Source organism: Schistocerca piceifrons, chromosome 6 (assembly GCF_021461385.2).
Source record: "Schistocerca piceifrons isolate TAMUIC-IGC-003096 chromosome 6, iqSchPice1.1, whole genome shotgun sequence".
Classification (NCBI taxonomy): Eukaryota; Metazoa; Arthropoda; class Insecta; order Orthoptera; family Acrididae; genus Schistocerca; species Schistocerca piceifrons.
The window spans coordinates 496,319,956-496,335,171 of NC_060143.1; positions in this window are offsets into that span (position 1 = coordinate 496,319,956).

Sequence of the window (15,216 nt, forward strand, 5' to 3'; positions counted from 1 at the left end):
ACGCCGCAGCATAGCCCAGTAAACGACGTAACTGACCGAGTAGAAAACAATAGAACGAGAACACACAGTTCAGCAGAAGGCAGTGTTACAGGACAGGACGCGATCATGGAGATGTCACAAAAAATGAACGATAGTATAACGAAACAAAATACACAGATGACGGATATTAATACACAGATAACGAAACAGAATACACAGATGACGGGTATTAATACACAGATAACGAAACAGAATACACAGATGACGGGTATTAATACACAGATGACGAAACAGAATCAGGATATTAATACACAGATGACGAAACAGCGTCAGCAATTGAAACATGATAATCAGAACTTGAGACAAGAGAGAAAGACACGGATTCAACAGGTTAAAATCCAGATGGAAGAAGGGATCGCTAGAATTGATAGTCAGATCACACAGATAAACAAAGACGCGAAAGAATTCAGGTACTAACACAAAGTCAGCAGCAATTACGCACTGACGTGGTTAAGGTCCAATAGGACATCGTAAACGTTGACAAAAAGGTGGAACGCTTCACGAAAAAAGCCACTTGAACAGCAATACAAATTTCGGAAGAACAAGCAATTCAGAGCAAGTTCGCAAAAGTTGCACTGAAAAAATATGATCAGCGCATCAGTAAGATAGAACTTAAAAACAAAGATCAGTTTGAAAAGCTTCGAACAGAGTTGATACAAACTATCGAAGAAAAGATCGAGACTGATTACACCTGTAGCGAAACAACCGATACGTCAAGCATCAATTCAGTACACGAACACGCGCCACCTAAGAAAGCTCAAGTAGAACCAAGGCCAGACGTAACACTCGCGCAGAAATCGAAACAGAAAACCCCGATTAAAGTAATACATGACATACCACAGATCCAGGCACAGTATCGAGAAAAATAGGACACATACAGTCAGCCGATACCAATCGAAAAACAGGCGACTGAACCAGTAAATCCAATGACTTAATATAACAGTAGCACAGGTACAGTACCGCGAATGACGAGAGAAGAGACAAACGAACAACGCTTTTGTTCGCCATTGTTACGATATGATGCAATTATGGGGCAGGAAACTGAGCATTTACAGGCGGTAGATTACCAGAGAATAAGCAAGATGACACAAGCAGTGGCAGATTATTTGAGACCATGAATCAGCCACAAACCGGATTTATGAGTAGATATGATACAGAATACTTCCAAACAGTTAGAAAATTTCAATATTTCAAGGCAGAAGGCGGTAGCTTGCATGCACACACATTCATCGATCAGTTCCAAGTAGGCTTGCCAAACCATTGGAGCGTGGCTAACAAACTTGACTTCATTTGTGCACACATGTCAGGAACAGTAGCGGAGGTGATGCAAAAGGTCGCTGCTACCTGTACGTCTTAGCTACAGTTCAGAACAGCATATCTCGGAAGATATTGGTCTAACGAGGTGCAAAACAAAATTAAATACGAGTTACTTCAGATGACACCATATGAAAACTCAGGGGAATCGATGCCTAGACAAACCATACAGTGACGGAGAGCTGATGCATCTATGTAGAACGAAGTTACTGGTAAAATATCAAGAGGCGACAGCAGGAAAAAAATGAAAATACCGAAGAATTCAAAGAGGTCTTAAGGGAACTTGAATTCATGTTTAAAGAAGACAAGGTGAAAGAAAAAAGAAAGGAGACGGAATAGCAAAAGGAGAAGAATAAGAACGAATATTCCAATAGTAATAATCATAACCATAATACCAATAGTTTCAAGCAATTTAACAGACCAGGACAGTGGTATAGTGAAGGTAATTGGCATAGAAACAAGAACCAAAATAATTGGTACCGAAATAGGAACGGTAATGGACAGTCATACAGTGGTGGATATGGGTTTATGAATCAAAATGCCTACGGTCAAGGGTACTTTGAAAGAGGTCACGATATCAGAAACAGCAACTGGCGAGACCAGTCGCGAATAATTACAGAGGACATTATGGTCCACAGAGACAAGAACAACACAGCAAAGGGAAACCAGAAGTAGAGGTTATGCCACTGAATACTGCAAAACGTAAAGACTGACGTGAAAAATGCAGAAGAGGTTAGGCAAACTAACGTCCACCGTATCTTATACTAACCACTAAATAAAAGTTAAATTAATAGATCAACAGAACAACATAATCAAAAGAAAAAAAAGGAACACAAAACAGACTAACAATTTCTTGCAGTATTGAGTATCCTGCAACATATATATATATATATATATATATATATATATATATATATATATATATATATATACTCCTGGAAATGGAAGAAAGAACACATTGACACCGGTGTGTCAGACCCACCATACTTGCTCCGGACACTGCGAGAGGGCTGTACAAGCAATGATCACACGCACGGCACAGCGGACACACCAGGAACCGCGGTGTTGGCCGTCGAATGGCGCTAGCTGCGCAGCATTTGTGCACCGCCGCCGTCAGTGTCAGCCAGTTTGCCGTGGCATACGGAGCTCCATCGCAGTCTCTAACACTGGTAGCATGCCGCGACAGCGTGGACGTGAACCGTATGTGCAGTTGACGGACTTTGAGCGAGGGCGTATAGTGGGCATGCGGGAGGCCGGGTGGACGTACCGCCGAATTGCTCAACACGTGGGGCGTGAGGTCTCCACAGTACATCGATGTTGTCGCCAGTGGTCGGCGGAAGGTGCACGTGCCCGTCGACCTGGGACCGGACCGCAGCGACGCACGGATGCACGCCAAGACCGTAGGATCCTACGCAGTGCCGTAGGGGACCGCACCGCCACTTCCCAGCAAATTAGGGACACTGTTGCTCCTGGGGTATCGGCGAGGACCATTCGCAACCGTCTCCATGAAGCTGGGCTACGGTCCCGCACACCGTTAGGCCGTCTTCCGCTCACGCCCCAACATCGTGCAGCCCGCCTCCAGTGGTGTCGCGACAGGCGTGAATGGAGGGACGAATGGAGACGTGTCGTCTTCAGCGATGAGAGTCGCTTCTGCCTTGGTGCCAATGATGGTCGTACGCGTGTTTGGCGCCGTGCAGGTGAGCGCCACAATCAGGACTGCATACGACCGAGGCACACAGGGCCAACACCCGGCATCATGGTGTGGGGAGCGATCTCCTACACTGGCCGTACACCACTGGTGATCGTCGAGGGGACACTGAATAGTGCACGGTACATCCAAACCGTCATCGAACCCATCGTTCTACCATTCCTAGACCGGCAAGGGAACTTGCTGTTCCAACAGGACAATGCACGTCCGCATGTATCCCGTATATATATATATATATATATATATACTTATCGCGAATGGACCCAGAAGGATCACGCAAAGCTTTCTGACGTCATTTCTTCCATACTTCTTTAATTCGTTCTCCGTGTTTTCTTTTTCTTTCTTCTGTCCATTTTGTTCCTGGTCTCTTTAGTGCTTCCTTCTCCGACAATACAATCCACTTTTCCACCTTATTTCTAAAAGTTTTTCTATCTTTGACATCTTTAAGTTCAATATTTGCTTTTTGTAAATCTAATTTTACTTGGCTAATCCATGTTGTTGTTGATTTGACTTTTTCTATGTAAGTGAGAATTCTGTTGGTGAGTCGTGTGGGGGGAAGTCTAGTGACATGTCCATAAAATTTTAATCTTCGCCTTCTTATGTCTGCTGCCAGGTTTGATATAGTTTCTGTGGTTCTTCTTGATTGTATCCGGTATCCTTCTTCTGTTAATTTTGGACCTAAAATCTTTCTCATAATTTTGCGTTCTTCTTTTAGTATTTTTTCTAAATCACATTTTGTGTGGAGTGTGAGCGTTTCACTAGCATATACTGCTGCTGACTTAATTACTGCGCAGTAGTGTCTGATTTTTGTGTTCGAGGAGATGCATTTTTTATTGTATATTTCATGTGTCATACCATATGCTCTCTTCATTTTCTGTTGTATGATCTTCTGTGCAACTTTCTCCCCTCCGGTTGGCTCCAAAATTTCACCTAGGTATTTAAAATGTTTTACTCTATTTATTTTTCCATATTTTGTGTTCAAACTGTGTATATGGAATTTCGTACAGAAAAATTCTGTCTTTTGAAACGAAATTTGTAAACCTACTTTATCCGTGCATTCCTTAAGGATCTCTATTTGTTTGGTGGCGATTTCTTCATCATCTGCAAGTATGGGCAAGTCGTCCGCGAATGCTAAACAAGATATCTCCACGTTGTCTTTGGTTCTACCAAGATGGATTGGTTTCCAGTAGGATTGATTTTTTAATTCTTTTTCCCATTCCTTAATGACTTTATCCAGGACTATATTAAACAGAAATGGAGATAGCCCGTCACCTTGACGTACTCCAGTTTTTATGAGAAAAGGTTCAGAGATTTCTCCCCTGAATTTAACTTTAGATACAGTGTCTTTCAGTGATTCTTTGATAAGCCTTAGTGTTTTGGAGTCAAGTCCAAGTTCCTCTAAAATGTTAAACAAATATTGCCAGTCAATTGAGTCATAGGCTTTCTTAAAATCTACAAATGTACAAATTATGGGGGCATTTCTAATTGCTTTGTGTTTTAATATTGTCTTTAAATTAAATATTTGTTCTATGCATGAGCGACCGGGGCGGAAGCCTGCTTGATAATCACCAATTTGGCGTTCCAGCTGCTTTTGTGTTCTTTTCAGCAGGCATGTTGAGAGAATTTTGTAGGTGACTTGTAAAAGTGAGATTCCCCTGTAGTTATTGACATTTGTTCTGTCTCCTTTTTTATGTAACGGGTGAATAAGGGCACATTTCCAATCCTCTGGTAATTTTTCTGTTTCCCATATTTTTGTTATTATTTTTGTGAGCTCTTGCAACGTCTTTGGTCCTAGGTTTTTTAATAGCTCTGCAACAATGCCATCTTCGCCAGATGTTCTATTATTTTTTAAGTTTTTAATGTGACATTTGCTTTCTTCCTGTGTTGGTGGTAATGAATCCGGTTGAGTGTTGGCACTGATTTCTTTGGGAAACCTTGAACTAGGTTCTGGGCAATTTAGTAGGTTAGAAAAATATTGAGCCAATACTTGACAGTTTTCCTGGTTTGTTAGGGCTAATTTACCATCTGGTTTTCTGAAACATAAATTTTGAGGGATATATCCTCGTATTTTATCTGCGAAAGTTCTGTAGAAGTCTCTTGTATTATAGTTTTGGAAATTTTCTTCTATGGCATCCAGTTGTGCCTTTGTGTACTTCCTTTTTGCTTGCCTAATAGATTTTGAAACCTGTTTTCTAACCTCGTTAAATAAATGTAGACTTTCTTGTGATTTTTTACTGTTATATTCTTGAAATGCCTTTTTTCTCCTTTCCAATGCATTTTCACAGTCTGAATCCCACCAAGGGTGTTTGAATATCTTTTTCAAGGGAATAGTTTCCTTAGCTATTCGCGTGATTTTAGAATGAAATTCTTCCCATGTGTTTGCCTTTTCCTTCTCCCATTCTTCTTTACTTTAGATTCTTTAATCTTCTTGGTGTCATATTTCTGTATTTCTGTTTTCTTCTGATGACTTCTTCGTGCTGTAAACTTGATTTTAATTCTAGTTAGGTAATGGTCTGAATCAATGTTTGCTCCTCTGTGTACTTGGACGTCGTAAATTTCTTTTTGTACTGGGTATGAAATCGCCACATGATCTACTTGAAACTCGCCAATTTGTTGTATAGGAGATCTCCATGTCTTTTGTTTTCTTGGACATTTTCTTAGAGATGTTGACATTATCTTCAGGTTATTCTGCTTACATAGTTCGACGAGCCTTGTACCATTTTTATTGGTAAATTTATGTGCAGGATATTTGCCTACGGTTTTTTGGTGGATTTTCTCTCTACCAATTTGGGCATTAAAATCGCCGAGTAGAACTTTTGTATCATCTTTTGGAACCTTGGCCATTATATTCTCCAGATTTTCCCAGAACTTTTCTGTTTCTATGGGGTTTTTCTTGTTGTCTCCGTTTGTGGGAGCATGAACATTAACCATTGTGTATGTTTTGTTGGCACATTGTAAGCGCATCGTCATTATCCTATTATTTACGGGAGTAACTTCCTTGATGGAGTTGAGCACGCTCTTGTGTATGATAAACGCCATCCCGAGATGGGGGACTCCTCTTCCGATTCGTTTATGCGTCTTGCTCTTAAAGATGCGATAGTTGCCATAATCTGATGTTTCTTCATCTGTAAAACGTGTCTCCTGTAAAGCTAGTATTACTATCTTTTGCTTTTCAAGTTCTGTTGTAAGGTTTAGAAGTTTTCCTGGTTGGATTAATGTATTTATGTTAAAGGTTCCAATGTATGTAGGTGTTTTAAGTGGAAGTTTGCCAGAGAGCTCCGACTTTCTCTGATGTAATCGTGTAAGTCCAGGTTCCCCAGAATCCGAATTCCTGGTTGCCATCTGTTGATGGGTGGATTGGTTACCACCTGGGGTAATGTTGTTATTACTTGCACGAGTCATACTTGCTTGTAATCAAGTTGGTCCAGTGTTTCCACTGGGTGTTTAGAACCAGGGATTGTTAGTTCCTGGCGCATTATGACCAGCCGCACATTGTGTGAACAGACGCTGACCAGGATGCCGATGGTTCCCACTTCAGACGCATCCTGGATTTGGGTGTTGACAGTGCTTATTGTAATGGCGGCACTTACTCGCCATGACACAGCAACGTCTTCGGGTTCTGTGGTTTTTGAATGAGTGTGACCCTTGCCAAAAGTCACCCTCCCACACCCTCGTGATGCTGCCACCTCGGTCCGGGACTGCTTATTTGGGTTTCCCCTTATTCGCAGCTGTCCACCATATCTGATGGATTGTTCGCTATCCGCCACCTGCGACCCGCCCTGTACCTGAGGCTCGGCTAGGGTATATATATATATATATATATATATATATATATATATATATATATATATATATATATATATCAATCTAATAATTTTTGCCACTATCAGAAAATTTTTGCATTACATAAAATCAGAGTTTTTTTTGTAAATAAGAATAACAAATATATGTAAAACAAAAATTGTAAATATTTCTATGTGTCAGAGGGACATCGCGACCATCAATCGCCAGCTCCCTCAACACCATATGCTTCGAGATAGCGACAGAGACGGTACAGACATCTTGAGAAAGCACTTAGGGCAATAACAACTACATGAAGATCAACGCTACACTGGAAATACAGGTTGCAACCAGGTTGGACTTCAGAAGAATTAACACGCAGCATGGACATGTCATATCCCACGATACTGCTACTTCATGGACCAGGTTGGGAGAATCATGACACGACAAGACAACAAAGAAGGTACAAGAAATAAACTCATCAACTTATATATGGTAATGCAGTAAGAGCCTACAAATCCTACGTATATCTCTCCTACATTAAAATTCACATATTCCTAGCCCAAGAAGAACAGAAGAATTCAAGAAAGAAGAGAAGAACAGAAGATGCAAGACGAAGAAGGGCAGAAGACAGCAAGATACCCTTCTGTCATATCCTACAAAGAAAATTGTTACAAACGTCTTTCCATGAACTATGAGGCATGGTAACTACTACAACCATCTCTCCAAAAATAAACCCTGAATATTCAAACAAATACAAACGAACGGCAAATGGAATATTAAGTGGTACCAACAAACATTATCCAGAAATGTATTCAACAAAATGAACATCATTCTCCCTTCCACATCACCAAATTACCATATCGAACCAGGTGTGGAGTACCATGATGTCACGGCACATACATTAGGTGATGATCGTCGATAATCACCAGCTTACAACAATCATCGAACTGCCATACCGCCCCAGGTGTGACAGCAAAGGAGTACCAAGATATCAACATATACTCAATAAACCCCACTCATCATGATCGGTTAAAAATACCACTTCATGATGACAACATCAACAAATAAAACGCGGAATCGCTTGCTAGAGTGCTTCTCACATGATTTGTGACACCTATATAAATGAGTCGAAGACTTCCAGCACTTCAATGGGAATCATCAAACAGAGAAACGGACAGAGTAAATACAACCAGTGTAGATTATAAAAATTAGATATATGCGAATAATACTTACCTTCTTTCTATTTGTAAAAGTAATTATTTTATTAAATATGTAAAGTCCCTAATTTATACATACCTCAAAATTTTTGAGAAAGAATCTAAATTAGGATACTTATACAATCTCTTATTTCCTTCATATGTAGAATTAGAAAAAGAATTATGTAGAATTTTCCTTCTGTAAAGAATGTTCATAAATACATTTTTGTTGCAATCACAACATTAGTACCAAGGATAGAATTAAGAGAAAAGCTTCTTCATTCTTTAAAAAAACAAAACAAAACAAAAAAACAGTGACACATCAAAGAAATAAGTAAACGATACAAAGTGACACAACAGGGCTTTTGTGAACATCCACGCAAAGCTTAACTAAAGAAAAGAAATAACCACACTAAGACATGATACACTGTACACTGACGAGTTTAGAAATATTAATATTGTAAAAGCAACTTTCGGAAAAGAAAAAGATAAACAGAGACACATAATGGCAATGGCAAAGAAAATCAACCTTTGCAAAGTCTATGTTTGCCTAACAACAAAACACAAATTGTATAATTAAAAACTGGAAACAATAGCTATAAAAATAGTTACAAAACTGTTAAGAATGGCTGAGAATGTTTATTGGAAAATATAAAAGAACAATTTTTGGGTGATTTTGTCAATTATTTCCTCCGCATTGACAAACCCCAGACAAAAACTTTGTCATAAGGGCACAAGGGGGAGGGGGGTTATGTAAGGTGGTGTGAGCTCCTGACCTTCATTTCTTACATATTCTGTCCTCACAATCGTATTCTGCACATCAAGACGATCCATTCGAACCCAAACTCCATAAGGTAGAGTCAATTTTGTATGAAAATCTAATAAGTCAATCGAAAGGGCGCACCGAGGCTGAAAAAGGCGAGGCTGGCTGGCATTCACAACATGATGGCCACAGGAATTTTCCTTCTAAAGAGGCAACCAGCCCGCTGGGAGGCCCGTCCCTTCAGAGGGGTGAGTCAACACTCCTACTTCAGCCAGAGCGACCACCCAGAGAGAGAACAGCTTCGACCGCCCAGAGAGAGGACAGCTTTTGCCAGAGCAAAGGGATAACAAACCCCGTGTTCGACTTAAAAGCAAATTCCGCTACATTGTCTGGGAGCGCCAAGAAGACACATTATTTGACAGACCAACTGCATAGTTAAGGAGTTCTCACAGGAGGACAGTACACGTCTAATGGAGATGCTACATCCTTCCACATTGGTCAACTAAAACGAAACGTCATTCTCCCGTTTAAAAGAGCAACGCTAATTGGAGGAATATTTCTGATGCAAAGAGCCAGAGGAGTGAGGGAAGATAGCGAATGGTATACCCTTGGAAGTTTTCCAGAAAAAGGTGCTGTTCCGTTGTCGCTCTTGGAGTGGGAACACATAACAAGAACGAGTGCGTTCGTATGTGTACGCAAAGAGCGAGGAACAAAGTCTCTCCTTAGTACTTCACTGGGAGAGCACCTGAGTCATTAGCGAATCGGAGTGATACTCTATACTGAGTCACTTGCGATTAAGCGTTGTTCACTGTGTTTGCCACCACACTTAGTGTGCAGTGTGGACATGGGCAGTGTACTAGTTAAACGCCTGCGAGCGAATATTGAGTGGCATTGCAGTGGACTGGTTATCTAACTGGTGTACCACGCCAATAGTTAGACTAGGGGTGGGTAGGAGTCCTTGACTTCATCAAGGTGTAGGAAGAGTTTGATTGGCAAAGGTCAATCCAGATAGAAAGAGATAGTTGTGTTATTTGTCAGCAGCGAGTTATGCAGGCAGCAGTCGTTGCAGCTCACGGAACTGTGCTCTACATCATATGCGAGCCCCATCTGTCCTCCATAACAGTACACTCCATTACATTTCTCAGGCTATGGCCTTGACTATACCTAGAAAAGTTTTTCAAGTTGTGTAGGAGCGGCTCTCAGTCATTCTGCCGAGTATGTAACATTCGTAAAGAAAAGGGAGAAAAGAACTTTTGCATACTTTGTAAAATAATAAAATTCCTATCCATAATAGGCAATGTACTGTTCCAATAAGAACCCGGAAATTTATTATTTTATAAGAGAAAGTTTCACTTGATTTCTGACAATTTTTATTACAATAAATAATATTTTTCGTTCGTTTAATGTTTTCCTTACACTAACTAGCAATGATCCAGTACCTAAGTATTCCACTAGTTATGTAAGCATATAGAATATTTTTGTGTCTTTTGCTTACAGCGAACGACTCCAGAAGATATTTGTTGCTGGATGGCTGTCAAGCAGTTCTTGTTGGTACATTAGGAGCGTCTGTCTGACTTCTGTAGTAGTGTGAGGTGGAAATTGTTTCTTGCAGGAGCCAAAGGGTACTTGTTGGATCAATCCATTGCGCAACTTGACAGAATAAAACCCACACACTCACAAGCCATACAAGACGTAGCTGAGGAGAGGGATTGATGAGTTATGTGACGCGTGTTGAGTAGTAGGTAACTCCTCTTGTTGCCATGTTAAAATCTGCTTCTTTTGTTTGAACACAGCAGATTGCCACGAACATTCTAACGCAGCTGAAAAAGAAATTACGACAGAATCGTGAAACAGTATAATATTAAACTAGCGACTGACGGCAAGACAGGTTGTTGCTTGAACTATCTGGAAGTTTCACGTATTTATCGTATCTCAAAATTCTCTCCTCTTTGCGTACTATCATTTGTCAAAATCTTATTTCGATACGAGGGATTTGTGAATTTTTCATTCTTGCGTTTCCACTGGCGCCTGCGTTCTTGACCGAGCGCTCTTTACATAAATTCCATTTTCTCGAGACTACATACAGATGATCTGATTTTATCCATTATAAATGGTTTTGATGTCCTGCGATTGTGAAAACAATAGGTTTGTGTATAAATAATTTTTCTGATACCAGTCACGATTTTCTTTATTTACTTTTCACACGACGCGTTTCGGGAAATGATTCCCATTTTGAAGTGCGTTTCTTGTTTGTATTATGCCATTTCTATGTGATGTTGTTGATGTCTGAGAGTTTGCTTCATTTCGTTGACTTTACTGCAATATGTAAGGAACATGCGATCATACAGGACACCCATTTGGAGAAATAGAACAAAATGTCAACGTACTCCACTGAAATAAATAAAGGACATACAATGGATTTGCTAGAACTGGAGATATATTCACATTACATAACATTTGAAGATAAAATATTATGAAAAACTTGAAAGTGGCTCAGTGGATTTCTTCAGATGTTTCGATAGTGTACTTAAATGAGAAAGTAACACATAGAAGCAAGCACTATTGTAAAATCGATATAAGTAAGGTAGCAGAAGAATTATTTATAAACAAACCTATTGGAGACAGATAGCTATATCTTTCAAAGTTTAAATAATAATTCGTCATGGTTGTTAGACAAGGTGATGGTTTATCACCTTTACTGTTTGTGTTCTGGAAAAAATTGTAAGGATCTGGTATTCGAAGTTAAAAAATCACAAAATTGAACAAATAATTCTGGGAAGGAAAACAAATGTAATTAAGGTAAATTGCTTGGCTTTTGCGGATGATTTTGCAATACTTTCAGAAAACCTGACAGAAGCAGTTATTCAGATAAACCTTCTGGAAAAAATAGCAGACAGAACTGGTCTCGAAATTTCAGCTAAAAGAAATCATGACAAATATAAAAAAATGCGCCAAAATTCATAGGAACACAAATAGGTAAAACAGAGCAAGGAAGTAAATTTAAATATCTTGGAGAAACTATATTACAGAATGGACTAGAAAAATCTGCAATAGATGTAAGAATTAACAAAATGGAAAGAGAATATGGTTTGACCAAAAGTATTTACAACAAGAAATGTATATCTAGAAAAACAAAACTAAAATTCTACAACACAGTGGTAGGACGAGAATGTTTATATCGATTGGAAAGCCTAACGATGAACTATAATATGGACAAACTAGAGTCACTGGAAAGAAGGATTGTTAGAATAATATTGGGTGCAATAAAAACTGCAGATGGTTGTAAAATAAGAAGTAATGAGGAGATCAACAAAAATATAGAGAAAATATCTGAAGTAATGGCCAAACTAAGATTAACCTTTTTTGGACACCTCTACCGGATGTATGGAAATAGACTAACAATACAAATACTCCTATATTCCTGGGAGAAGAAATCGACAATAGCATGGATTACAGAAGTAAGGAAAGATCTAGAAAGAAACAACATCGAAGAATCAGACATAGCAGAAAGAAACCGTTTTTAAAATAAAATACTAAACTTGAAAGGCTTTCAAAGCAGAAGAAATAAAACACTCGGGAACAACATGAACAGAAGAAAGGAGGAGACTTCATAGGGAGAAAATGAGGGAATACTGGAAAAGTAGGAATCAACAACAAAGGAAGAAGAGGAACTGAAGTTGTTAACGTGATCCTAATTGGTCAATACGATTGTAAAATAAAAAAGTCATTATGTTATCTACATTTCTCACGCAACAGTATATGGCGTGACATGAACTATAGGTAAATTCGTAGCGACTCTTATTTTTCACAGCAAACTTTAAGAATTTCTTGCAGTTGTTTACCTAATATCGAAATAACTATGAAGATTAACGTTATGACAATCAGTTTATGATGAAGCTGACCAAATAAGATATCAAATGTGCGAGAATTAGAGGTTATCACCCAATAGTTTCTTTCAAATCGTTTGGGAAAGATCGCAGATTGGCCGGCTTGCGCGGATTGCTTCTCACGCAAGCAAGCGAGCCTGCCAGGTTCCGCGTCCAGCAGACCTGGCTTTATCATCATCATCTGACTCGCTCAGCACACGCTGGAAACTACGCTTCACTCGACTCGTACTAAACTGTCACAAGTCGCAACTAATTTCAAACACACTATATTACACTTAAGTGGGGGTCAACAGCTGTCTACTTGCCGTTATGCTGCTGCGTGTGGTCTCCAGAGACGTTTCCTCAAGTAAAATATGTGGCCACCCGTGTGTCTGGTAATTTAAAGACTTTGCCCTTGCCATGGGGACGGTGGGCGAAGCCCAGCAAAATTTCCAGAATTTCCGACAAAGTCTGGACGTCTGAAAGGGTACACTCGTCTCCCACTTCTACGTACATGTATCTCTTTTTGCGGATACATTTAACTTTATGGCAAGAGATTGGGAATGAACTTCCAGATCTCTGGTTGAAAGAGCACTGAGGTACTTTATGGGATTGGGTAGAAAAGATGTCTTTTCGATGTCTGAGGGAAAGGTTCCAAAAGCTGAGAGGGAATTTCGAATTCGGATGCATATTCTGATTCGAAATTCGACGTGGTGAGGCTACTCTGGACTCTGCGTTTTGTAAGTAGGCTGTTCAGGTTTTTATGTTGGTAACGCCACGTAGCGCTCTGTATGAAAATCACTGACTGTGCTGTGTGCAGTCTGTGGCTGGTTGGACTCATTGTTGGAATATTCGCGTGTGTAGCGTTGGGCAGTTGGATGTGAACGCCGGCCGAAGTGGCCGTGCGGTTAAAGGCGCTGCAGTCTAGAACCGCAAGACCGCTACGGTCGCGGGTTCGAATCCTGCCTCGGGCATGGATGTTTGTGATGTTCTTAGGTTAGTTAGGTTTAACTAGTTCTAAGTTCTAGGGGACTAATGACCTCAGCAGTTGAGTCCCATAGTGCTCAGAGCCATTTTGGATGTGAACTGCCAGCAGTGCTGGATGTGGAGAGAGAGAAACCAGAGGTTTGAGAGGTTACTATAAGCGGACGATCTTGACGTGTGTCAGCCAGAAAAAGGAGATCTGTAAAGGTGGTTATCATGAATTGATAGATATATATTATGAGTTTTGAACATTATTAAGGTAAATACATTGTTTGTTCTCTATCAAGATCTTTCATTTGGTAACTATGCCTATCAGTAGTTAGTGCCCTCAGTAGTTAGAATCTTTTATTTAGCTGGCACTATTGGCGCTCGCTGTATTGCAGTAGTTCGAGTAACGAAGAATTGTGAGGTAAGTGATTCATGAAAGGTATAGGTTATTGTTAGTCAGGGTCATTCTTTTGTAGGGATTACCGAAAGTCAGATTGCGTTGCGCTAAAATTATTGTGTGTCAGTTTAGTGATGATCAGAATAAGTAAACAGAGAAATGTCTGTGTACGATGAGTTTTGCTCAGCTGTTTGAAAATCAAATAACGTAGGAGTTTACCAGCACAGTCAACAAATATTTTTTTAAGAGGACGTTTCAGTTTCTACGTGGTTTTCTTGACTTCGACCCTTTGTCAAGTCTTCAAAGTTTCACTCTGAATCAGGGGGATGATGAGATCCGCGATTCGCACTCACAAGGGGAGGCCGCCAATTGTGAAACTCAGATTCGATTCATACTGCGCATAATAAAAGCTCATGGCCAGAGGTGTAATGTGGCAAAGCACCAAGATGCACTTCTCAGCCGTTGTCGAGAAAATCGACAGTTAAACGAAACCGCTGCGGTGAAATACTCTCTACGTTTAACAACTTTTCTGCAGCGTCGTGGCGCAGAGGTAAGCGCTGGGGTTCGTAATGCAAAGGTCGCCGGATCGAATCTCGCGCCATGCAATTTTTTTTATTATTAGTTTTTTGAAATTCAAATAATATATATATATATATATATATATATATATATATATATATACTATTAATGAATTGCTTATGCATGTTGGTGAAGGCGGATCGCTCTCCAATTGTACCGCCTCCATTTTCCCTTTGTTTAACAGGGTGTACCAAAGCTCTCACGTCCGCATCGATTTTCGACGAAGTTATAAGTTGCGCTAGGGACCGCATCTACCTCCTTTCGAAGTTAGCAGGAAACTACGCTGTTATGCGGCGGCTCGTTTCGGCCCATTCAACATCTGTGCTTCAAGTGTAACGAGCGAGTAACGGAGTTTATATTTCATACCTGCCACAGCAAATTTGTGTTCGTGGGGTCTCTGTTCTAATTCGAACGTTTGGCTCACGCTACACGTATTCGTTTCGGAATATCGTTTCTACGTCTTCCGTTAACCATACGTGGTTAAGATTATGAGGACAATTAATAACATTTATGAAATACAACTTGCGGAAAACGTAATGATGTTCGAAGTCGCCAGTTTTTCCACGACAAACGACTTTCTACAACTTACTATATGCATA